The following is a 25,710-nucleotide window of genomic DNA, read 5'->3' on the forward strand; positions in this document are numbered from 1 at the left end:
ACAATAGACATACACTTTCAATATCTCAAGAAGTTCAGAGAGGGAGAGGGAGATATACACACGTTACATGGACATCCTGTCGTCCCCCATGGTCTGGAAATCAAGAGACCCATCAGCTCAACTCTTGCCCTATTTTATATGAGTTCTTGGCCAATCAGAAGATGGAACGCACCCATTGGCTCTGAGTTCGCATCAACCTCTGGCTGATTCTCAAGTCTAAATGCTGATTGGTTCAGGATGGCTCACACTCTGGCTAATTCTCAAGCTCCCAGAAATGTCCATAGATCAGGCCTGAACGTCCTGGGCCACCTAGTCTAACAATTAATAAGCCACCTCCTTTGATCGTTAAACCCAAATAGTTCCGACATTAGCATGTTAATGTCCCCTGGTGAGATGGTGCCTCACTGTCTGCACAGATGATTGGGAACACAAAAGGGAATACACTGAACATCTGGGGGCATTCGATGGTTCCCATGAGATAGGAAACCATAAAGCTTCTGTCCACCTACACATAAACCTGAAAACATCAAATGTATATATAGATATTCATACATATAAAACGGGGCATGGAGATTTAATTAGAAGGTCTTCAGAATGGTTTCTTTTTAAGCTCTTTTATATAAATATTATATTTCAAAATTGCCACCATACTCCCATCAGAGAAGGTAGGTCTGGCAGTAGCACGGCTTCAGACTTATCAGTAAGCCCAGGTCAGAAATGTCATTAGAGTGATGGGCTTAATGATATCCTGTTTTCCAGCAATCCCTATGGCAAGGATTCATCAGTGCCCGCTGCAGACTGTTCTTCTGCGTTGCTGGGATGGCAGCCAACAGGGCGTGGATCAGCCCATGCTGATTCCCACCAGGGTCAGAAGGACTTTGGTGGCGGCAAACCAGTCGCAAGTTGGACAGGGGTCTGTTGTGGTTCAGACCAACAGCTCTGGTGCTGACAACAGAAGCCAGCTCTTTTGGCTGGGGTGCACACCTGGAAAAGGATCCTGGTCTCAGTTGGAAGCCAGACGGACCTCAGATAAGTGGGAATTGCCCAGGAGCCCTGCTTTGCAGAAGATAGCAGGAGATATTTTCTTTTTGGCTGAGATTAATCTAGTGTTTGTCAGTGGTTCATCTGAAGGAGGCTCAAAACTCGCTGGCGGCCTTTCTCAGTCGTCGGTGTGTGAAAGAGGATGAATGGTCACTCAAACAGGAAGTGTTCGAGCAGGTCTGGGGCAGACCAGAGGTGTATTTGTTAGCCTCAGAAAGCAACGAGAAGGTTGCTCAGTTCTTCTCCATGCACTCGCAGGATCAAACCAGAGGGATAGATGCCTTTGCCAGTGCATGGCACTTCAACCTGTGCTATGCCTTTCCCCCAGTAAGGCTGGTTGCAGCGGTTCTTCAGCAATTTCAGACCCAGGTAACGGAGCTCATTCTGATAGCCCTGTTTTGGGCCAAGAAGGGCCCGGTTTGCAGTCCTAATGAGATTTGGCAATATATCCTCCGATTCATCTTCCGAGGAGGGAGGATCTGGTTACACAAGGTCCTATCCGGCATCCTCAAATGGAGACCCTCAGACTTGAAGCGTAGTATCTGAGGAACAGCTGTTAAAGGCCTAAGGTTTTTCAGAAGGGATCATCAAGACTCTTGGAATGCCATAAGCCAGTGACCAGGGCCATTTACACCAGGGTGTGGAAGAGGTTCAATTCCTGGTTGGCAGAACAGGGGCAGGAAGATCCAGGTATTCCAGCAGTGTGGGGCTTCTTACAGGCAGGAGTGGAATTGGGACCTTCTGTCAGCACCTTGAAGGTACAGGCTGTCGCTTTAAGCGTCTTTCTTCAGGTCCCCCTGCAGCAAGATTGTTTTGTAAAGAATGTCTTTAAAGCCCGCTCCAGGTCCGGGCTAGTGAAGGTCAGAGCCTGTCCCTCCTGGGATTTAGCCTGGGTACTTAGTGCTCTTACAAGGAGTCCCTTCAAACCTCTGGAGAAATCTGATGCTAAATATGTATTTTTAAGAACCGCTTTTTCCCCAGTTGTCTTCCAGCCCCTGAGAGATGGAGTCCCTCCCATCGTTACCGGAAACACATTGCCAATCAGTTCAAAAGGCGGACCTTCAGGTCCCTGGTCAGTCATTTGTGTTTCCTCCGTCGGAGGAACATGTTGCCAGGAACCAGGAGGACTACATCTCTCAGGGGCTGTCTGAAGAGGGTGAACCTGCGCTGGGGAACTGGGTCCTGTCCGGCATGTTCTCTACTCTAATTTTTACTTTTTTTTAGGGCTTGGGTACCGTCCAGCATTGTAGGAGCTGACCCGCTCCCTTCCTCTCTCCAGTGCCGAAGTGGCCAGCGTCAGGGTGATGCTAGTTCCCCCTGAGAGCAGTGTGGCAGCCTGTGTCCTCCTCTGCTCTCTGCGCTGATAGCGGTGGGGGTCGGTGACGCCGTTGCGTCATTTCTGGCGGAACTGCATCATTTCTGTGTGCCGAGACTTCCAGGTCTCTGAAGGCACAGGGAGGAAGAGGAAAGCCCACGCTGTGCTTGTACGATCCCGCCAGCGTCCAGCTGCCCCGGACTAGCGGCGGGATCCGGATCTCAAGGGGGACCATGGAGGCTAATCCCCAGGATGCTCCGGTGGAGGCAGGCACCAGTCAAAACCAGGTAGGCTGCTGGGCATATCATTACACTGGTGGTTGGTGGTAGTGTTAAGGCTGGGACTTGTAGTACACCAGAGCGGTGTTCACTTTACAGGTCAGGTGATTGTGTCTGGTGGTGGTACAGCACATGTGTTCCCTAGCGTATTAAGTCTAATTACTAAGGTTGCCCTCTTTTCTGTTTCAGACTAAGGAAGCCCCAAGGGAAGATGAATCTCGCCGCAAAAAATGTCCAAACTGTGGAAATAGGTTATCTTCGGGCTCTGGTAAAGCCTTATGCAAGCAGTGTATTGCAGGCATTCTTAAAACAGAGGCAGATTCTCCCCTGGCTAAGTACCTTGGCTCCTTTAAGGCCGGGTTCACACCGCTGCGATGCGGGAATGCCGCAAATCCGCGGAGTTTTCCCGCATTGCATTACTCCCGCCGGCAGTTCACACTGTCCTATGCGGACGGCTGGGAGTGTCAATGATATGTTAATGACACCCCCAGATCCGTCCGCATATCGCAGTGCGATCTGCTGACTCGCACAGGAATCGGATCGCATGGTGTGAACCCCCATGCGATCCGATTCTGTTGCGGACAAAAAAAAGGGTCCCGTGCGAGTTTGCTGCTGGAGCGATGCGAATTCAGCCATACTATCTGTATGGCTGAACTCGCATCGCTACGGAGATCGGATGTGATTTGCGGTGCGAATCACATCCAGATCTCCCCCCGCAGCAGTGTGAACCCAGCCTGAGTGCCCGTTCACACTACCGCGACTTGGGACGCGACTTGTCAGACCGCAAGTCGCCCCAAGTCGCTTGACATTAGTAATTCCATTAAAGTGAATGAGAGCCGTCTTAATGACCGCTACTCAAGTCGGAGCGACTTCCAAAAAGGTTCCTGTACTACTTCAAGGTGACTTATAGGCGACTTGTACCCATAGATTTCAATACAAGTCGCCTACCAAGTCGGATCGCTGTCTGTAACCAAGCGACTTAACAGGAAGAAGAACACAATGGCATCCCTCCCCCTTCCCATACACTGATCACTTCCTGTGTGAAGTGTGGGTAGGTGAAGTGAAGAAGAAAAGAAGTGATTTAAAGAAGATTGAAAGAAGAACATGTCATCCCGAGGCCGCAGAGAAGTGCAGCACAGGGAGCCAGTAGATAATGAATCCCTCATCAGACATGTGAGGCAGCGACCCTGCATATATAACAAGCAAGATCCTGACTACAAGGATCAATCCAAGAGGGATAGTGCTTGGTTAGAAATATGTAGAGTGACTTTCGAAGATTGGGAAACAATGCTGCCGACCGATCGTAGTGACAAATGTAAGTTTAACCTTTTATTAAATTCATGGTGTTATTACTTGCCACGTCACCTGCCACGTCACCTGCCACGTCACCTGCCACGTCACTTTTGTGTATTCTTTCACTGATGCTAACTGCTAGTGTTAATAAATGTTAATAATGAATGATCGTGAATGAATGATTCTTTTATTATTACATTATAGAAAAAAAAATAACCAACATGAAATAAAGATTACATAGCAGGAAAACATTATAACCGTAATAACACATTAGCAAATTCTAGATGCAAAGCAGTGAGCAATACAGTTAGGAAATGGCATCCAATTGCCATTCTAAGTCACCGGCCGGTGAAATAAAGTATGATGCAAACTTTTCACGAACAGTGGCACCATCGCAGGATCCCCTTGCAGCAGTGATATGTGCACTTTCCAAGTCATGCATAAGGGAATCCTCAAAACGGTACCCGTCACGTACCCGTACAAAATTGTGCAGCACGCAAGCTGCTTTGACAGCAGTAATTGCATTTTCAATGTTTAATGCGATAGGCGTATGTAACAAACGCCATTTATTGGCAAGAATTCCAAACGTGCACTCAACCATCCTTCTTGCCCTTGTCAGCCGGTAATTAAAGACTTTCTTGGGGGTTGTCAGATTTCTATTGGAGTAAGGCCTCATTAGGTGTTGCGACAATGCAAAAGCCTCATCTGCGACAAACACATAGGGTATTGGGGGTTCAGTTGTGCCCGGAAGAGGACAGTTCTCAGGAATATCTAGCTGATTAGATCGTAGCCTTTCACCAAATGAGGAATTTGCAAAAATACGCGAATCGCAGCTACTTCCGTAGGATCCTATATCGATATAGGTGAAGCAGTAGTTTGCATCGACAACAGCAAGAAGTACAAAAGAACAATATTTTTTGTAATTGTAGAACATACTTCCACTACCAACAGGCTTAACGACACGCACATGCTTCCCATCTATAGCTCCAAGGCAATTTGGGAAATTGCACCGACGCCAAAATATTTCTGCTATATCACGCCAATTATCTTGTGTAGGCCGTTTCATAACCATGCTGTTAAGCACATCCCATATGACTTGGCAGGTGTCTTGGATAATGTAGCTGATCGTTGATCTGCCCAACATGAACTCATAATGTAGACTAACTAGGGAATGACCGGTTGCCAGGTATCTGAAAGACAAAAGACATAAACCATTTTATGTTCCTATTTATGTTTTGCAGTATCAATATTACAAATCCGTTGGAAGGGTTTGCGCGACTGTTTTTCTCGCTACGTTCGGAAATTGAATGAGGCCAGGAGTGGGTCTGGAGGAAAGCGTATCGTCCCCTATGTCCACGCAGACGAACTAGAGTTTCTGCGGCCTTTCCTGGAGCTGAGAGAGTAAGATAAAATCTTACATAGTTGTAAAGTAATACTATACAATTCTACTAAGAAGGGGGTAACTGTTCTTTTATATGTTTATTGCAGAACACAATCAAGTTGGGCAGTTGCTGGTGAACGGCAGGGTGCAGCACAGGAGGGGGCAGCATCTCAAGAAGTGGAAGGCTCGTTGTCGCTTTCCCTGGATCATCCTTTGCTGCTGGAACAACAGCAAGGTGAAGAAGCGGACCACAACCAGGGAGAGGCTTCCACTAGTCAGCAGCCGGCTGAGCCTATCCGACTCCGTCAACAACGAAGTAGACCAGCAAGGGGCAGTAACTCACAAAACATAGAACGATTTTCCGAACTGGTTGATCGTATGAACCAGAAATTGGACGAGCTGCATTCGGAAGACCATGGTTTTGGACTCATGGTCGCCGAAATGCTAAAAAGAGTACCGCCGGAGAGGAAAAATGACGTAAAGAAGTCAGTGATGGATCTCATAGAAGCGAGCATTACAAATGATCCTGTTCCATCCGCTTCCATGTTTGGACCACCACCACCATCCGGACCCTACTACACATACTCAACCCCACCACCACCCAGAACCCATCCCTACTATCCCCCTCACTTCCGTCCCTACTCCAATGAGTATGGACATGCCCTTAATCCTGCCCATCCACCTATACCCTATCCCTCTCCATCCCCACTGACATCAGCAACTTCAGCTAATGTTACACCAACACCATCCCCAAGGCCTTCCACCAGCTCCTCACCATATGAGCCAGTGTACCATAACCTGTAAGATTTTAAAAATAAACATATGTTCAGTTTTGTTGATATATGGTTATATATTGTTGTAATAATTAAAGTTTTTTTCAAAAAAAAAAGGATGTTGGTGTGATAAATTTTGCAATATTTCTTCAACAATATTTTTATTTGGAAGAATTACGTACCTAGGTGGATGCAACATCGCAGCAATGATGCAACTGTCCACTGCTGTTTCTTCACACAGAACTGAGTCAACATACATCGTCTATGTCTATGTTCTGTCCTCTCCCCAAGATGGGAGGTGCTGTCTCTCAGCTGCTCTGCTCCCCCACGCTCAATGTGGAGGGGTGGATAGCAGCTTGCTGAGAGGCTGCCACTGTCATCAGTCCAGCCAGCTGCTGGCAAATGAAGGATGATGCGCTGTCTCAACTAATCTTCGTGATATCTGCACAAAGTGGACTTCTGTTCACTCTGCACTGAAAAGGGGCACAGGATTGCAAAATAATTGCACTCATATGACCCGTAGGAGAAGCCAAGACAAATGAGCTCAGGCTAGTTTGTTGCACATATAATAACAATGTGATAATGGTAATGTGCATCAAAAAAATAGATAGTTTACCTGAGCGTAATAATCAATCTTTCAGTAGGTGAGATGCTCCTCCTATATGAGGTGTTCTGTCGCTCCAGATGGTTGTAAACTAGACGAAGCAATTCATCAAAACTGTAAAATGGATAAAAAATTTAATTTGATATATTCTACATGAGAAATATCTGACATTTGTAGCTACACTATTACCGATGTAATAACATATGCAAATCTGATCACTCTAGGACCCCTTTCACACTGGGCTGGTGCGGCCGTCGGCGGTAAAAGGCTGCTATTTTTAGCTGCGTTTTACCGTCGTTTTAGCGGTGGTCTGGGGGCACTTGCGGGGTGGTTTTAACACCCACTAGCGCCCGAAAAAGGGTAGTGCCGATGCAGAGGCGCTTTGCCAGCGGTTGTGCGGCCCTGTCCCATTGATTTTGATGGGTAGGAGTGGTTAGGAGTGGTGAATACACCGCTCCTTCACTGCTCCAAAGATGCGGCTAGCAGGACTTTTTTCACCTTCCAGCCAGCCAGCCAGCGCACCGCTTTAATGTGATACATGCAAGCTTGCCGATCACCCCAGTTGATGTTTAGCATAGGTAGATGACAAACAATTCTGCTGAATATCAATCTTCGCCATTTTATTCTCTACGTTAAATGCTACAAAATATATCTTTCAAAAAATAAAAAATAAATGGGACAAAATAGTCTATTAGCATATGTACTTGCCTTGCAATTGACATCCGGGTATAGTTGTGAAACTTGTCCTCAAAAACACGCAAATTTTCATAGATGGCCCAAAATTGGCCTCTACTGTCTCTACTTGCAATAATTGGATGGATCCAGTAGCGGCGTCGTCTTCTCATCCTCATCCTTCGCTTCCTCTCTTCCTCCTCTTCCATTAACACTGCCACACCAGCAGTTACTACAGCTCTCATCAAATAAGGCAATGACAACATTGTGGTGACAGGACAAGACACACGACAGGAAGCAGGAAGCGACAGGAACAACAATGATGTCACAAGAGCTGAGTAGCGCTGATTGGCCATAGGCAAAGTCGCCTGTGCTTGAGGCGACTTGTAAGTCGCGTCGAAGTCGCGTCAAAGTCGCGCGCAAGTCGTGTCGCGGTAGTGTGAACGGGCCCTAAAGAGGAAATGGCTTCAACATTTAAATCCCTTCGCGATTTGATTACGGATGTAGGTACAGCTGTTTCCACCACTAAGGCATCCACAATCTCCTCACCATGCCTTACGACACCTAGTTCAGGGGAGCCCCGTATAGTCAGGGAGCATAGCCCCGCGTTAGTTAGTCCTGAATCCTCTGATGTTGATTTGATCAGTATAAGGATCAGGCTGTAGCTAACAAAGGCGCAAAGTATAAGCTTTCTCTTGAGGAGGTAGAGGAACTTTTGAGCGCCATTTATGATACGCTGGAAATTGATGAAAAAGAGACTCAATTATCCAGGCATGATTTAATGTATGAGGCTCTGGGGAATAGGAAGGCGAAGGTTTTTCCCATACACAAAGTACTTTCTGATCTGGTCCTCAAGGAGTGGTCTGAACCAGACAAAAAAGTCGTCTTTCCCAATTCCTTAAAAAGAAGATTCCCTTTTGACGAGAGCCCAGAGGCGGTCTGGAATAAGAATCCAAAACTAGACGCACCTCTTTCCAAGGTCTCAAAGCAATCTGACTTAGCCTTCGAAGACATGGGTCACCTAAAGGATCCAATGGATAGAAGGACGGATGTGGTCCTAAAGAGGGCCTGGGATGCCTCCATGACCGGGTTAAAACCGGCTCTAGCCACATCTTGTGTGGCTAGAAATTTGGAATTCTGGCTATCACAGCTGCAAGAACATCTAAAAACAGGCACTCCTAGGGCTGAGCTATTAAAGACCTTTCCTATGCTCTTTAAGGCCACGAGTTTTATCTCTGACGCTTCCACTGATTCAGTGAAATTTAGGGCTAAAATTGCCGCACTTTCAGTGGCAGCTGGAAGAGCGGTATGGATAAAGACATGGGGTGGTGACACGGCGTCCAAATCTCGCCTGTGTAGTGTCCCTTTTACAGGGGATTTGGTTTTTGGCCCTGAATTAGATACTGCCTTAGGACGGCAGACAGGAAGAAGACTTTTCCCATCAAAAAAGATTTCTCAAGAAATTTTTTTTTGTCCCTTTAACCACTTGACCACTGGGCACTTAAACACCCTTAATAACCAGACCAATTTTCAGCTTTCGGTGCTCTCACATTTTGAATGACAATTACTCAGTCATGCAACACTGGACCTATATGAAATTTTTGTCCTTTTTTTTTCACACAAATGGAGCTTTCTTTTGGTGGTATTTAATCACCGCTGGGTTTTTTTTTTTTTTTTTTTGTGCTATAAAAGAAAAAATACAGAAAATTCTGTAAAAAATAAAAAAAAATGAATTTTTCTTCATTTCTGTTATAAAATTTAGCAGATTAGTAATTTTTTTTCTTCATAAATTTTGGCCAAAATTTATACCACTACATATCTTTGGTAAAAATAAGTACAAATTGGTGGATATTATTTGGTCTTTGTGAAAGTTATAGAGTCCACAAGCTGTGGTGCCAATATCTGAAAATTGATCACACCTGAAGTACTGACGGCCTATTTAAATTCTTGAGAACCTAACATGCCAGAAAAGTACAAATACCCCCCAAATGACCCCTTTTTGGAAAGAAGACATTCCAAGGTATTTAGTAAGAGGCATGATGAGTTTTTTGAAGTTGTCATTTTTTCACACAATTCTTTGCAAAATCAACTTTTTTTTTTTTTTTCTTTTTTTCTTTTTTTTTTTCACAAAATTTTCATATTATCAGTTTATTTCTCACACAGCATATGCATACCACAAATTACACCCCAAAACACATTCTGCTATTACTCCCGAGTACGGCGATACCACATGTGTGAGACTTTTACACAGTGCGGCCACATACAGAGGCCCGACATGCAGGGAGCGCTATCAGGCGTTCTGGAGCACCCAGGACAATTCTGACATTTCTCTCCTACATGTAAAAATCATCATTTATTTGCTAGAAAATTACATGGAATCCCAAAACATTATATATGTTTTTTTTTAGCAAACACCCTGGAGAATACAATGGTGGTCGTTGCAACTTTTTATCTCGCACGGTATTTGCGCAGCAATTTTTCGAATGCTTTTTTTTTTTTTTGGGAAAAAAAACTGTTTTGTGCTTAAAAAAAAAAACACAGTAAAGTTAGCCCAATTTTTGCATAATGTGAAAAAATGAAGTTACACAGAGTAAATCGATACCTAACATGTCACTCTTCAAAATTGCACAGACTCGTGGAATGGCGCCAAACGTCGCTACTTAAAAATCCCCATAGGCGACAATTTTTTTTTTTTTTACTGGTTATATGTTTTGAGTTACAGAGGAGGTCTAGGGCTAGCATTATTGCTCTCGCTCTAACGTTCGCAGTGATACCTCACATGTGGGGTTTGAACACCGTTTTCATGTGTGGGCGGGACTTGCGTATGCGTTCGCTTCTGCATGCGAGCACATGGAGACAGGGGCGCTTTAAAAAAAAAAAAAATTATTGTTCATTTTACTTTATTTATTTTAGTTTGACATTTTTTTTTTCCCCCCAAAAATAAATTTTTTGATCACTTTTATTCCTATTACAAGGAATGTAAACATCCCTTGTAATAGGAATATGGCATGACAGGTCCTCTTTACAGTGAGATATGGGGTCAATAAGACCCCGCATCTCACCTCTAAGCTGGGAAGCCTGAAAAAAAAAAAAAAAGATTCTGGATTTGATCGTATTGGCGAGTCGGTAGAAGCACCGGAGGGCGGCGGGGGCGGGGTGTCTATGGCTGGGTATTACAGGGTATCACCGACTATGGCTGGGTATCGCAGAGTATGGCGTTGCAGAGCATTGCAGAGTGTTGCACGGTATTGGCGGGTGTTGCAGAGCATTGCAGGGTGTTGCAGGGTATTGCAGGGCACTACAGATGCAGCCCACATCGCTGCTGACACCGATCTCTTCCCCCTCCGCTGTTACGATCGGTACAGAGATGGGGAGAGAGGAACCGGTTTGTTTACAAGTGATCACTCCGTCATTTGACGGAGCGATCACGTGGTAAACGGCCGCTATGAGCTAACCACAGGACCCGGCGGTCACGGCTCTCGAGTGCTCGCGAGAGCGGAATTCTGGGAGGACGTCATATGACGGCCTCCCAGAGTTAAGAAACCGCCCTGAAGCCGTCATTCGGCTATAGGGCGGTTATTAAGTGGTTAAGGAACCCACCAAAAGGGAGGTGTTCAAGCCTAAAAAGCACTGGACAGGTCAAAAAGGGAAGGGAAAAGGGGGCTTACTTTTTAGCCGCCCCAGTCAGGCCCCTAAGCCCCAGTGACATCAGGCTCCCTGTGGGGGGAAGGTTATCAAGCTTTCTTCCACAATTGGAGAAGATAACCTCAAACAAGTTTGTTTTAAACATAATAAAGACAGGGTATGCGCTAGAGTTTCACAGCTGCCCACCCTCAAAATTTCTTTTTACAAAGCTCCCGAGCTATTCAGAGAAGGCCAGGGCTTTACCTTTGTTGTTAGGGGAAATGGTGGATCAAGAGGTATTGACACCAGTCCCCATTCAGGAGCAGGGGGACGGTTTTTACTCTCCTATATTTGTGGTAAAAAAGCCGTCCGGGAAGTTCAGATTGATTATGAACCTCCGCCCTCTGAATCTCTCCATCCGGTACAAGAAGTTTCGGATGGAGTCAATCCAATAAAGAATCTCCTCCAGAAGGGGATATTTATGGCTACCCTGGATTTAAGGGACACCTATCTGCATATACCTATAAGGAAGGAATGCCAGAAATTTCTTCGCATGGCTATTCAGATGGATGCAAAGATTTTATCATTTTCAGTGCAGAGCTCTTCCGTTCGGACTGTCGGCCTGCCCGAGAATCTTTACTAAAGTTCTCAGGGAGGCACTAGTTCCGTTAAGGCTTCAGTCGGTCTCGATCATTCCATGTAGGACTAATACAACTTATCAGGAAAGGAAAATTCTTTCATTCATCTGCAGGAGATTTTTAGGGGAAATGGTTCTTCAAGGCCGTCCCTTGCGTGCAGTTTTATTTAAAGACTGCTTCAAGACGCCATCCTGTCAGTCTGGAATATAGAAGATTCAGGCCTTGTTTGTTTCTAATACACTTGGCTTCCAACATAGGTCAGTGTAGTGTTGGTGCAGACACTACAGAACGCTGATCGGTAACTCGCTGCTCCAGGCTCTTTTCTCCTCACACTGGGAACTGTGTGTGAGGAGAGAAGAGCTGGTAATAGCCAGTTACTGCTCTGTGTTTACTTTTAGTGATCGATCACATGGGTAAACAGCCAGCCAATGGCTGTTTACCGGCATCAGTGACGAGCAGTGTTCCCGGGGAACACGCTGCCACCGATGTGCGCGCATGCACCGTTCACATTAGGGTGGAACCATCTGAAGTCACGGCCGATCACGTGGTGAACAGCCATGACTAATGACACGCCGCCACCAAAGGAACAGGGATGCGTGCATTCCCTGTTTAAAGCGGGAGTCCGCCGGGACTCCGCGTTTTTTTTTTTTTTTTTTTAAAGTCAGCAGCTACAAATACTGCAGCTGCTGACTTTTAAAATAGTGACACTTACCTGTCCAGCGCGCCCGCGATGTCGGCACCCGAAGCCGATCTCTAGATCGACACTCGAGTGCTGCCGCCGCCATCTTGGGTATGGGATTTAGGAAATGGAGCCTTTCGGCTTCATTTCCCGGTTCCCTACTGCGCATGCGCGAGCCGCGCTGCGCAATGAGGACGGTCCCCGCTGCCTCTGGGATCTGTGTGTTTCCCAGCAGGCAGCGGGGCACTTGCGGAAGGGGGTGGCACTTGCGGAAAGGGGCGTAATGTACGCCCCTTTCCGCAGAGAGCTAGCCCGGAAGTGGGTGCAGTTACCTGGATTATCCAGGTAACTGCACCCCCCTCCCCCCTGAAAGGTGCCAATCGTGGCGCCGGAGGGGGGGGAGGAATCCGATGAGCGGAAGGTCCATTTTAGGGTGGACCTCCGCTTTAAACAGGAGGGCATCATATGACGCGCTCCCGCCACGAGCTGCGCCGCCTGGCCGCCGTTTGACGGCCAGCGGTCGGCAACAAGTTAAGGAACAGTTTTTGATTAAAAAAAAAAAGGTGTTTATTGAAGTTACAGGTATACAACAATTTCCAGTGCAGTTACATCCGCTTGGTACACAATTGTCAATATACATACAGGCATTACATCAACCCAGGACTCCCTCCCTCCGCCCTATGGTCGCACAAAGTTCTCCAGCAGGGTATACCATTTCCGGCCAAAGCATCCCTTGTCTGCCCTTTGCCACACATCTTACAGTAATCGGGACAATATTAATTAGTATAGGCTTAGCCCAGGTGTATCCAGCCAATGTGACCACAGGCGCTCGAACCTTCCCGGGCACCCCCTGTGTTGATAGATATATTTCTCCATGATAAGGGTTCTGCCCATATGTGTTATCCAGGTCGCCACTGCAGGGGGTTCCGCAGATTTCCAGCCCAGCAAAATAAGTTTCCTAGCCTGGAATAGCGCCCTGGAGACCGCCACCCTGATTGGTTCCAAAGACACCACATCCTCCAGTACCCCTACAATACAACATATGGGATCCCAAGGTATCTGCGTGTGAAACACCATATTGACAGTGTCCACCTTCCAATATCTGTGGAGCTTCGGGCAGCGCCACATGAGGTGGATAAGATCCCCCTCGTGTTGCCTGCACCTACTGCACAAGGGATCAACCGTCCCACCCATCCTACACAGCCTAACCGGTGTGTAATGCGCTCTGAGTGTGATATAAAGTTGTGAGACTTTTTGTGCCACATTCAATGAACAGTAGGTGATGGCCTGCATGGCCTCCTCCCACTGTAAACCCGTGAGTGTACCTACGTCCTTTTCCCAAAGTGGCAGTGCTTTGCACGGGTCATCACGCAGGTGCCGCGCCAGCAGCATCTGATAGCATTGTGAGATTATTCCCTTTGTGCCTTCCGCAGAGTGCAACGCATGGTATAACGGGGTGGGCGACATTACCCACCCTCCCGAGTCCCCCTGCACGGCTACCGCGTGCCGTAGCTGCAAGTAGGGAAAGATCATAGCCTCCGTAAGGTTAAATTTACGCTGCATGGCTGCAAAGGAGAGAAGCTTTCCACCTTGAAATATATGGGACAGCATTTTTACGTTATGGGCACTCCATTGAGGGTCAGGCTGTATTTTAGCGATCTCTACATATGTATGATTACCCCATATCGGACTATATTCCGTGAATCCCTGCAGCTGTCTACTCTTGTTCCAGATTTTTTGTATCATGGACAACGTAGGGGTTAGTTTGTTGGAGCTCTTAAACATCTGGGTCTCCACATGGTCTCTGCCCCTGACGCATTAAGCAGCAGCCTGGCTGATGAGCCCGCCGGTTCATGCGACATGGAGCCCACCAAATGTTGCAACTGGGCCGCAACATAGTACAGCCAAGGGTTGGGTACCGCCAACCCTCCGCTGTCCTTGGAGCGCTGCAGCTGTTCTAACTTGATCCTAGGGGGCTTCGTGTTCCACAGCAACTTCCGAAATAGCGTATTCACCACTCTGAATTTTTAAATGTATTACAACCGGTGAGTTGTGGAGGAAATAGCGCAATTGGGGCATTAAAATCATTTTGAGATTGGCCTTCCCGGCCAGTGACATCCTAAGGGTTTTCCATGTATTTATCCTATCCTGGAATCTCGACAGCAGCGGGCATATGTTCACTGAGCAGTAGTCCCCTACTTTGGACGTTATTTGTACCCCCAAGTACTTAAAACTAGTCACTACTGGCACTGGGCAGGACTCTGGGACCGCCACCTCTCCTCCATCCAACATCAACATGGCCGACTTAGACCAGTTAATGGTCAAACCGGAGAACCCTCCAAACTTTTCTATTATGGTCATCACCTGTGGCAGGGACTGGCTGGGGTTGGCCAGAAAAAGCAACATATCATCTGCATATAGCATGATCTTTTCGTGAACAACCCTGTACTGAAATCCCTGTATTCCTACGCTGTCTCTTATAAGGGCGGCAAGATGTTCTATCGCGATTGCGAAAAGCAAGAGGGACAGCGGGCACCCTTGCCGCGTCCCCCTGGCCAAGGCAAAATCGGCAGACATCTTGTCCGTCATCCTAATGTTGGCCTTCGGGGAGTCGTACAGTAGTTTATCCCAGGCAACAAATCGCTGTCCGAAGCCAAACTTGCCTAACACCGCCCACAGGTACCTCCAGCCTATACTATAAAACGCCTTGTTAGCGTCGAGGGACAGAAGGGCCCTACTCTCCCCATTATCTGCCCGCAGCTGCATGTTTAGAAACCTCCTAAGGTTTGTTGCCGTGGACTTATGTGGCATAAAGCCAGCCTGATCTTGGTGAATAATAGTGGACACTATCCCGTTTACCCGGAGTGCCAGGACCTTGGCCAGGATCTTTACATCGCTTTGCAGCAAAGAGATGGGTCTATATGACCCTGGATCCACTGGATCCTTCCCTGGTTTAAGCAATAAAACAATATTGGCCTTTGACATAGATTCAGGGAGGGCACCAACCTCCGTGCATGTGTTAAACACCTTCAACAGTTAAGGCAAAATGTCCTCCCCGTACTGTACATATACCTCCATGGGAATACCATCTGCCCCAGGCGCTTTGCAGGTGGGGAAAGAGCTGGCGGCCGCCATAAATTCCTCTAGAGCGATCGGGGCATCAAGATGACGAGAGCCCGGGTAAATTTATTGTGGCCAAGTATTATTGTAGATCGTCATCCGAGTAGGTTTCCCTCGACCTGTAAAGGTCCTGGTAGAAGTCAGCCAGCTCGGATATAATGATCTCCTGAGAATTGACCACCGCCCCAATAGCCGGGGACATCTGTTGCGCTTTCGCAATTCTGGCGAGTAGGCGCCCCGTCTTTTCCCCCTCCTCCATAAAACGCCAGTTTCGTAAAAAATTGTTTACGCTCTGCAGTGGAGGATCTCAGGCGGTCCAGGGAATCCTGTGCCGCCATCCATGCCTCCCTTACCGAGTCAGTAGGCCCCGTGACATACTCTTTCCAACCTTTTCACCAAGTCTCCCACCTGCTCTATCAGTGCCGTGGAGTTCTGCTTTACTAGGTGTATCTCATGGACAAACACCCCCCGCAAAAATGCCTTAAAAGTTTCCCACATCAAAAGGTCATTGGGGTGGTGGCGGTGTGTCTGGAAGAAACCCTGGTTTTGAGATGCTATCCTATCCGGTGAGGGGAACAGCTTGAGCCAGAAGGCATTCAGCTTCCACGGGGCCCTGGGCAGCGTACTGGGGGGTTGAGTAGTCGGCCACAGAGCCAAGGGGGAGTGGTACGACACTCCCCGAGGGAAGAATTCCACCCCCGAGGTGAACCCCACCATGTTGGGGGTACCCACACAGAGGTCTATACGGGACTGGGATCCATGGGTTTTGGGAAAAACAGGAGAATTGCCTACAGTCTGGGTTTCGGATCCGCCATATGTCAGCCCACCCCACTTCCGTCAGTAATCTACTAAGGGCAGTACCCCGGTTGCCCCCAGGAGGCGCCGTCGGGTGGTGTCTGTCCATTTTGGGATCTAGGTAGCAATTAAAGTCCCCCAAAATTAAAACCGGGACCTCCTGTTTATTGGCCAGATATGATATCAGCAGCTGAATCACCTCCCGTGAAAACGGGGGGGGGGGGGGGGGTGTGTGTGTATGTATACAAAAGCAAGAATTAAAGTAAAAGCATATATTTTACAATACAGAAAAACAAATCTGTCAGATACATCAATGAGTGAATCCAGTTCCTGGTATGCCAGTGCCCGGTGTATCATAACACTCACCCCCCGAGAAAAGGAGGTGTGAGTGGAGTGATGGGCCTTCCCAACCCAGGCATAGTGGAGAAACTTCAGTGTCCCCCTGTAAATGCGTCTTTTGAAGGCCTACAATGGCCGGGTGGAATTTTCGTAAACCTGCAGAAATCATGGTCCTTTTCAGAGTATCATTTACCCCCCGGACATTCCAAGTCACTATAGGTGTAGCGGACATAAACCGGTTGAGTAGAATCTACTGTACCTACTGGGGGTTCCCGAGCCTCCAAACATCACTCCCTCAGGAGCCAGACCTGCACCTCTCGAACAGACAGGAGGGACTGGTACAGAGAGCGTCAAGCCCATGGTAGCAAAAAAAATGTAGCCCATAACGGCAAAAAGAATGTATCCTGTGCACTGGATATGTAATGCTGAGCGGTAAAAAACCTTGTAATTCCGCTGCCGAGTCGTACCGACTAAGCAGCAACAATAGACGTACTGGTCAACTTGTAATCTTGCTCCTACCAACCGGGCAGGATGAACATTCAGCCCGACAACAAAGGGGTGACCCATGTTTGGCAGCCGGGCACACATGGGCTTCATCGCAGCTCGACATCAACCGTGGTTGTAGGGAGCAGATGTAAAACCACATTCCAACCGAACATAAAACTCGTCACCGTCGAAGGCAGACCGTGGACGGAGATAAGTTCGCTGATAACGACCATCAAGTAATGTCCCCTTGGTAACTGTGTAAAACATCTCAGGTAGATACGTGCCGATTCTTCCCGAAGCCCTCCATAGGAAGACAGCATGAAATCAATCCTCTGCTCTGTGACGGATGACATTCACATTATGGTCAAGCCATCGGGCAGCATCTTGCGCATTTTCAAATAAATGGTTCTGATCCATGGCGGTGATACGAAGCTTTGCCGGGAACCGCATAGCGTATTTCAGTTGCAGCCTCTGCAGTCGCTTTTTAACGTCGGCAAACTTAGAGCGTCTGCGTTGCACTTAAGCAGAGAAGTCCAGATAGAAGGATATTCTACTGCCTTGAAATTGCACCGAAACCCTTCTCTCTGGCCAACCGCAACACAATTTCCCGATCCCTGTAGTTCAGGAGTCTGACCAGCATCGCTCTTGGGGGGCCTGTGCTGCCGCTCCACTGCATATAAAGGGGAAAAAGCTTTCTTGCCAAAAACTTCCTGCAGCCAGTTTTCCATAAACTCAGTGGGGTCCCTGCCTTCCACCTTCTCCGGCAACCCCACTATCCGGACATTGTTGCGTCTTAAGCGATTCTCAGTGTCGTCTGTTCTGTCAAATGCTAGGTGCGCTTGCTGCATTGCGATTCGCACATCGCGGTTCAGGTGAGGTAGTTGGTCTTCCATATCACTCACCCTCCCCTCCACTGCCGTGGTTCTCTCCCTGATTTTTTGTATATCCTGGCGCAGCAATGACAGTCTCTTTCAGCCCCCCAAATTTCTCCTTAAGGTCATCCACAGAGGCTGTGCATCTCTGTACTGCATGCAAAATCTCACTTAGTGTGGGCTGGGGTGCATCATCTGTCTGCTCCTCAAATATACCAGGCATAGGGTCAGGAATAGAATCCATAGGAGCACCATTATCATCCCCATCAGCATGGAGCGGGTAGGCCTGTTCTGCAATGGACGCTGAGCACAGCGATGCTTCTGGGGACATGTCCTGTGGTCCTGTAAGCTTGTGGACGTAATATAACATGTCCCTAGGCTGATCTTTAGCCTGTGGGGGTTTAGAGGACTTAGCTTCCTGTGAAGCTTTCTTGTCCTGGTCGCACGGCGTGCTGTGTGGCTGTGACTGCCAGGCGCCATCTTGGCTGTGTGCGGAGGCCGCAGCTGCGGCTTCTCCCCGGTGTTTGCGAGTCATCCCGTCCCTTCTGCGAGCAGCGGTGTGGTCCCTGAGGGTCTGGGCGTTAGTGTGCGGCAGATCCACCCTGATTTTGTCTGTATTATCGGCAGGGAGAGGATCAATAGAGGATCACCAGCGGGAGCTCCGTAAAACACCGCTGCTCACATGCCCAGTCAGGCCACGCCCCCCAAGTTAAGGAACAGTTTGAGCAGACTTAAAATTCTGCTTGATGAACAGGCTCAATAATGTGCTGGTTTATCGGATGCACTGTGTTTCACAGTAGAAGCTATGAACAATTCTATCATTCAAGCCTCACGACTTATGCTTGGACTAGTGCATTCTCGCAGAGTTTTATCACTTAAAAGTTGGTCACCTGAAGCACAGTGTAAAAAGCTCTTGGCTAGTTTCCCTTTTCATGGTGAATGGCTATTTGGAGATGGTTTGGATAAATACCTACAAAAGATCTCTAATGGCAAAAGCTCTTTTACCAGTAAAGAAGTTTAAACATTTCTCCTTTTTAAGAGTGCTTCCTCACCTGTGGCAGGGGCATCAGCCTCTAGGCAGTCTCGATGGCCTCACCCGTCAGGTTCAAGGGGAAGACCCCAGGGGCAGCACCAGGGTCAGAAGAGATTTTGGGGCAGAGCCCACAAAGCAGAATGCTAAAGCCACCTTATGAAGGGGTGCCCCCGCTCACTCGGGTGGGGGGAAGGCTCCTGCAGTTCTCAAGGATCTGGCAGGAACAATGTCGAGAGAGATGGGTGGTTTCCTCTGTTTCTCTAGGTTACAAACTAGAGTTCCGAGATTTTCCGTCTTCTCGTTTTTCTAAGGTCACATGTTCCCAAGGACCCAGAGAAAAAAGAAGGCTCTCCTAGCACTGAATTGGCTATTATCCCAGTCGTGATAGCAGAGGTCCCCTTAGTGGAATAGGGCATAGGTTTCTATTCAAACCTTTTCACGCTTCCAAAACCAAACGGAGAAGTAAGACCTATTCTAGCTCTCATAGATCTGAATCAGCACTTTAACATCCGATCCTTACGCATGGAGTCAATCCGGTTGGTTGTTGCCATCCTGCAAGGAGGGGTTGTTTTGGGCTTCTATAGATATCAAAGATGCATATCTCCACGTGCCAATATTTCCCGCTCACCAGAAATTTCTGCACTTCGAAATAGAAAATCATCTTTTGCAGTTTGTGGCCCTGCCATTCAGTCTAGTCACAGCACCATGGGTGTTCTCAAAAATTCTGGCACCTCTTATAGCCAGATTAAGGGCTCAAGGCATAATGGTCCTAGCCTAATTAGACCATCTGATTTTAATAGATCATTCAGTTTCCGGTCTAAACCACTGTCTGGTCACAACTGTAAACTACCTGGAATCTCTAGGTTGGATTTTCAACCTAGAAAAATTCTCCTTTAAAACCATCAAGGAGATTACAGTACTTGGGTCTGGTCATAGATGACATACAGAAAAAGGAATTCCTACCCCAGACAAGAATCTGTTCCATTATAGAACTAGTTCAACTCATCAAAGCAAAGAAATCCTTCCATTCGGTTGTGCATGAGATTGTTGGGGAAAAATGGTGGCCTCCTTCGAGGCCATCCCTTACGCGCAGTTTCATTCAAGATTGCTGCAAAACACAATGCTGTCAGCCTGGAACAAAAAGTTTCAGGCCTTGGACTTTCCAGTACGCCTGGCTCCTGACATGCGTCAGAGCCTATATTGGTGTTTTGGTATCCAGCAACCTCCAAAAGGGAAAATCATTTCTACCCCTCTCCTGGAAAGGGGTGACAACAGATGCCAGCCTTTTATGCTAGGGAGCAGTCCCGGAAGAAGATTATGTCCAGGGGAGATGATCCACGTTGGAGAGGACCTTGCCTATCGGACAGTGAGGGATTGTCCTTTCAGGATTCAGTCCGACAATGCCATGGCTGTGGTTTACATCGATCACCAGGGGGCACGAGGAGTCGTGCAACCCAAAAAGAGGTAAATTTATGTTCTGGCTTGGGCAGAACAACAGCGTTCCTTGCCTATCGGCAATATTCATTCCGGGAATAGAAAATCGGCAGGCAGACTACTTGAGTCGCCGACAATTATTTCCGGGGGAATAGTCTCTGCACCCCAACATCTTAGCAATATGTTGGAGGTGGGGTACTCTGGACATGGACCTGTTTGCGTCCAGATTCAACAACAAGGTCGACAACAAGGGCTCTTCTAGAATGCAGAACAGATGCATTAGTTTTCCTATGGGATCAGTTTTCACTGATCTATGTGTTTCCTCCAGTTCTACTGCTTCTACGTCTTTTCCGCAGGATTAAGCAGGGACAAAAGGAGGCGATTCTGGTGGCCCAGAAGATCTTGGTTTGTGAGATCATAAAGCTGGCAGTTAGTCCCTTGGTCTCTGCCATTATGGCCAGACCTTCTCGCACAAGGTCCGGTATTCCATCCTACCTTACAGATGCTAAATTTAATGGTTTAGCTATTGAGACCCACATTCTAAGGGATCATGGGTTGTCTCCTTCGGTAGTGTCTACCTTGATTAATGCCAGGAAGCCAGCTTCCAGAATCATTTACTATAGAGTCTGGAAGGCATGTGTTTCTTAGTGTGGATCCAGGGGTTGGCACCCCAGGAAATATGTCATAGGTAGGATCCTCAATTTCCTGCAAATGGCATTAGAGATGAAGCTAGCCTTGAGTACTATCAAGGGCCAGATCTCGACCTTGTCAATATTTTTTTCAAAGGCCTCTGGCTTCTCAGTCTCTAGTGCATAGTTTTTATTCAAGGGTTAACACGGATCAATCCCCCTGTCGAGGCACCTCTAAATCCTTGGGATTTAAACTTGGTTTTATCAGCTTTGCAGAAACAGCCTTTTGAGCCTTTACAAGAAATTCCCTTGGTTCTTTTGGCTATAAAGATGGTTTTTCTGGTTGCCATTTCTTCTGCTAGAAGAGTATCAGAACTAGCGGCTCTGTCTTGTAAAGAGCCATATTTGATCATGCATAAGGATAAGGTGGTGGTACGTCCTCATCCTGATTTCCTATCAAAGGTGGTGGCAGGTTTTTACTTAAACCAAGATATATTATTCTTACTTCCTTCTTCCCAGAGCCTCAATCTAGGGAAGAAAAGACACTACATTCCCTTGATGTAGTAAGTGGTCAGTGTATTTAAAAGTAGGGATGCGCCGAAACATATCGGCCGGAAATGCCCTTTTCCGCAATTTGCCGAAAGAGAAAAACAGCCGAGAATGGGGTGTGGCCTGGGCGTGGGGCTCCGCCCCCGCCTCTGGTGTCACCCATCACGGGTGTGTCCTATAGCACAGGAGAGCCGCATCCGCCGCCTGTTTGATCACAGCGCCCGGAACATCACAGCTTTCATTTCAATAGCTGTGTGTTCCCGGCCGCACAGTCACACACAGCCCCTCCCCCTTGTCCGGGCACTTTGATGGACAGATCACCCGCAGGATTGGACGGATGATCTGTCTATCAAAGTGCCCGGACAAGGGGGAGGGGCTGTGTGTGACGGCGCGGCCGGGAACACACCGCTATTGAAATTAAAGCTGTGATGTCCCCGGCGCTGGGATAAAACAGGCGGTGGAGGCGGCTCTCTTCCCTTCACAGGCTGGCTGCAGTGGGGCACTCTGCTCTTGCTGCAGTGGGGCACACCTCCTGTACCACGTCCCCAGTCTCTGACCATCTGCTGTACCACGTCCCCAGTCTCTGACCATCTGCTGTACCACGTCCCCAGTCTCTGACCATCTGCTGTACCACGTCCCCAGTCTCTGACCATCTCCTGTACCACGTCCCCAGTCTCTGACCATCTCCTGTATAAAAATATTTTTATAACAATAGATTTTTATTGAAAATTTCCACAAGAATAGCAGCAAAGGATATTTAACAGCATATATATATATATATATACTCAAAATGTAATACAGAGTATAGTCATAAGCATTGTAAATTCAGCACATGAAACAATAAGTACTTAAGTTTCAACATTACTCTAATGGAGACCAGAGACCTGCCAAAGCAAATATATGTGTTACACACTGGGTGATATAAAATAATAGATCAAGAGGGGGAGCGTCACCAATCTAAATATGTATGTATAGAATAACCACTGGGTAGTCTTCAGAGAGTAGAGGTGAAACAGTTAGATAGGGAGCATGCGACTCTTCGACCCGGGCGCCCCATCTGGGATCTAACTGCACCCGAGCCAGTGGACCGCACCCCCTATGCTACGGGCCATGCATTTCATTTCTCCACTCTCGGGCAACTAGCTGTGCACAATGACTATTTAGCTACATAATAGGAATACGCAGTTATACTTTGTTTTAGGGATGCACCGAAATTTCGGCCGCCGAAACATATCTGGCGAAAATTGTGTTTTCGGCAAATTGCCGAAAGGAAAATCTTGCCAAAAATGGGGGCGTGGCTTGTGTGGGGCTCCGCCCCCTGGTGCCGCCCATTGCACGGGTGTTTTCCTGGCTCGTCCTCTGTCCTCCGTCCTCCCTCCCTCCTTTCCTCCCGCCCGACAGTGCGGTGATCTCCGTGTGTCACGGAGCTGTGCATTGAATTGCCTGGGCGGCTGCAGTAACAATGTCACGCCTGAAGATGTGAGAATAAAACCCCCTTCCCTCTTCTGCTTTTGGGACCCTGAGAATAACATCCTGATTCTCCAATTCCCTCAGAGCTTCTAGCAAGGCCTCGGCCTTTACCATGCACCTGGGTAGATGCGTGACAAGGAGCCTTTAAGGGGGTGGTCTTAAGAATTCCAAGAGGTACCCCTTTCTTATTACCCCTAAAATAGATTGGGGGATATTGTCTCCCACTGTGGTAGAAAGGCTCCCAGTCTTCCTCCCACTGTAGCTGGAATGTCACTGGGTTTTACTGGGCTGGACAGGAGGGCGAAAAATCGCCCCTCCTCTGCCCCTGCCTTTTTGGGGCCAGGTTTTCTTTTTCCCCTCTGGTTTAGGGGTTTCCCTACGCCCTTGCGGACGAAACCCCTTTTTAGTTTGTACGGGGGGGGGGGGTTTCCGTTTAAGAGGAAAGGATTTTTTCCTGTCCGCTGTCCGGTCTAGAACAGTCTCTAGCCCTGGGCCAAAAAGGAGGTCCCCCGTCAGGGGTATCCCACATAGTTTTATCTTGGAGGCATTATCCCCTGGCCATGTTTTTAACTAGAGGGCCCTTCTGGCCGAATTGGCTAGAGCCGCCGTTCTGCCCGACATGCGGACGGACTCAGCAGAGGCATCTGCTATGCAAGTGATCCCTCGCAGCATAGTAGGGAAGGATGACAGAATGGTTTCCTTATCTGTGCCTGCCTCAATATGTTGTTGGATCTGTGAGAGCCAGTGCTCTAAATTGCGAGCCACAACTGTAACTGCCATTTCAGGCATTAGATTGCCGATAGCCGAGTCCCCCGTTTTTTTAAGCAGAGAGTCAATCCTTTTGTCCATGACATCTGCCAAGGCCCCCATGTCTTCAAACGCCAAATCTGTGTGTCTGGAGACCTGGGAGAAAGCGGCATCCAATTTGGGATTTTTATTCCAAAGGCATGCCGGGTCCTCTGAAAATGGGAACCTTCTTTTGAGGGATCTAGATAAAAAGGGCTTTCTCTCCGGATCCTGCCACTCCTTTTTAACTGTTTCCATTAAAACTTTGTGCACTGGAAACACCCTTCTTTTTGGTTCCCCCAAACCTGAATACATTTGGTCATGCAGGGTTAGGGGCTTATTATCCGTCTGGATACCGAGGGTTGTATAAATTGCCTTTAAGAGGTCCTCTACCTCAACAAGGGATAATTTATATCTGGAGGCTTTCCTGGACCCCCCGTCCTGGTCCTCCCCCCTCTGAACCCTCCTGGGAATCGGAAGAGGAACTGTCTGGAAGTTCCCTACCTGTCCCTGAAGGGCCTGCAACCTCTGTCCCCCCTGTACTAGCAGGTTGGACCGGAGCAGAACTCTGTGCTAGAGGTGGGGTTGTATCCTGGGGAGATGGACCCGTGGGAAGCTGACATTTTTCAAAAAAGGGACCTAAAAGAAGAGAAGGTGGACGAGAGCTCTTTTGACTGAAGCTGCTAGTCCTGACTCCTGTTCAGATTCCCTTTCCTTAACGAGGGAGTCAATACAGCCTTTGCACAACACTTTGGTCCAAGATTCCCCTAAAATGTCCCTACAGGAGGCACACTTCTTTTTAGAGCTATGCGTAGACCTAGTTTTTTCCGTAGCTTTCTAAAAAAAAAAAAAAAAAAAAAAAAAAAAAAAAAACAGAAAAAAGACAAAGTCAATCCAAAGCTCGGGATACAACCCTGGGAGTGCACTAGACCCTTTTTTTAAAAGAAGGAATCTGAGCCTCCCCTCCCCCCTGGCCACCCAGGGGGTCTGCCCCCCCCCCCATGATAGAACCATACATTGGGGTGGGGGGATCCTAGATAGAGATTACCCCTCCCCAGGGTGCTCTTACCTTAGGAATGCTGGAGATAGAGTCTGTTTGAGCCTCAGCTTCCGACATGACTGCAGGTGGCTGCTTACTACAGAGTTCCACGCTGCCTGTGCGTGTTCCGAACTCATCTCCAGCTTGTGCCCGGCCCTCCTATCAGCTCCACGACCCGGAAGTCGATCATATTCAAAGGTCAAGCCTTCGCTTCCGCCGGATACGACGTCGTCCGTCGTTCGGCCCGCTCGGTTCAAAGAAAAAAAGGGGCCGACTGTACCCTTGTACAGGGAAATCTTTCGAACGGCTTGCCAGCTGCGTCCCTGTAGACGCGATAGGAGTCCCCCACGACCTGAAGCCGCGCTCGACTAGGAAGGGGTGGCAGTACCTGGTGAGGTAAGTAAACCGTTCGACCCGCTTGGTTTCGAACGGTTTGAACCCAGCTTTCTTCAAACAAAGCCCCTGCTTCTTTCAACCGGGTTCTTTAACGAAAAAATGGCCACAGCCTCTCCGACTGATCGGCCTGGTTCCTTGCACAGTGTCTCCCCGCCGGAGGAAACACTAATAACTGAGGTCCGGCAGGGGAAGTAAGAATTTATGGGCTGGCGCAGTGTTTCCAGAGGAAGAGGAGGAGGAGTCTATCTCTCATAGTGGCTGTCCTGAAAGACGATTAGGGAAAAATACTTTACAAAATTTTCTAACAAAAAACATTTTTCCCAACATTTTGTATTTTTTTTTTTAATGTAAAAGTAGTCAATGCTAGAAGAACAATATATGTAGTGGTAAACATCCAGCGATATAGTTGGGTAACAAAATGAGAATAACATACAGAAGAGATACACATATTAAGGAGGTTGAAT

At 47.8% G+C, this 25,710-nt stretch overlaps 1 protein-coding gene and 1 long non-coding RNA gene across 5 annotated transcripts in view; both read left to right on the forward strand.

The window, feature by feature from the left end:
- TUBG1 (tubulin gamma 1) overlaps window positions 1-25,710 on the forward strand; it is a 317,008-nt gene that overhangs the window by 8,250 nt on the left and 283,048 nt on the right. The window lies entirely within an intron of this gene.
- LOC143935519 (uncharacterized) lies at window positions 5,085-6,149 on the forward strand. Its single transcript, XR_013263547.1, has 2 exons — window positions 5,085-5,328; window positions 5,416-6,149. It is a non-coding gene; the product is annotated as an uncharacterized LOC143935519 (long non-coding RNA).

The sequence above is a fragment of the Lithobates pipiens genome, unplaced genomic scaffold (genome assembly GCF_037356315.1).
Source record: "Lithobates pipiens isolate NorthernLeopardFrog02 unplaced genomic scaffold, aLitPip1_a1.2 Scaffold_28, whole genome shotgun sequence".
NCBI lineage: Eukaryota > Metazoa > Chordata > Amphibia > Anura > Ranidae > Lithobates > Lithobates pipiens.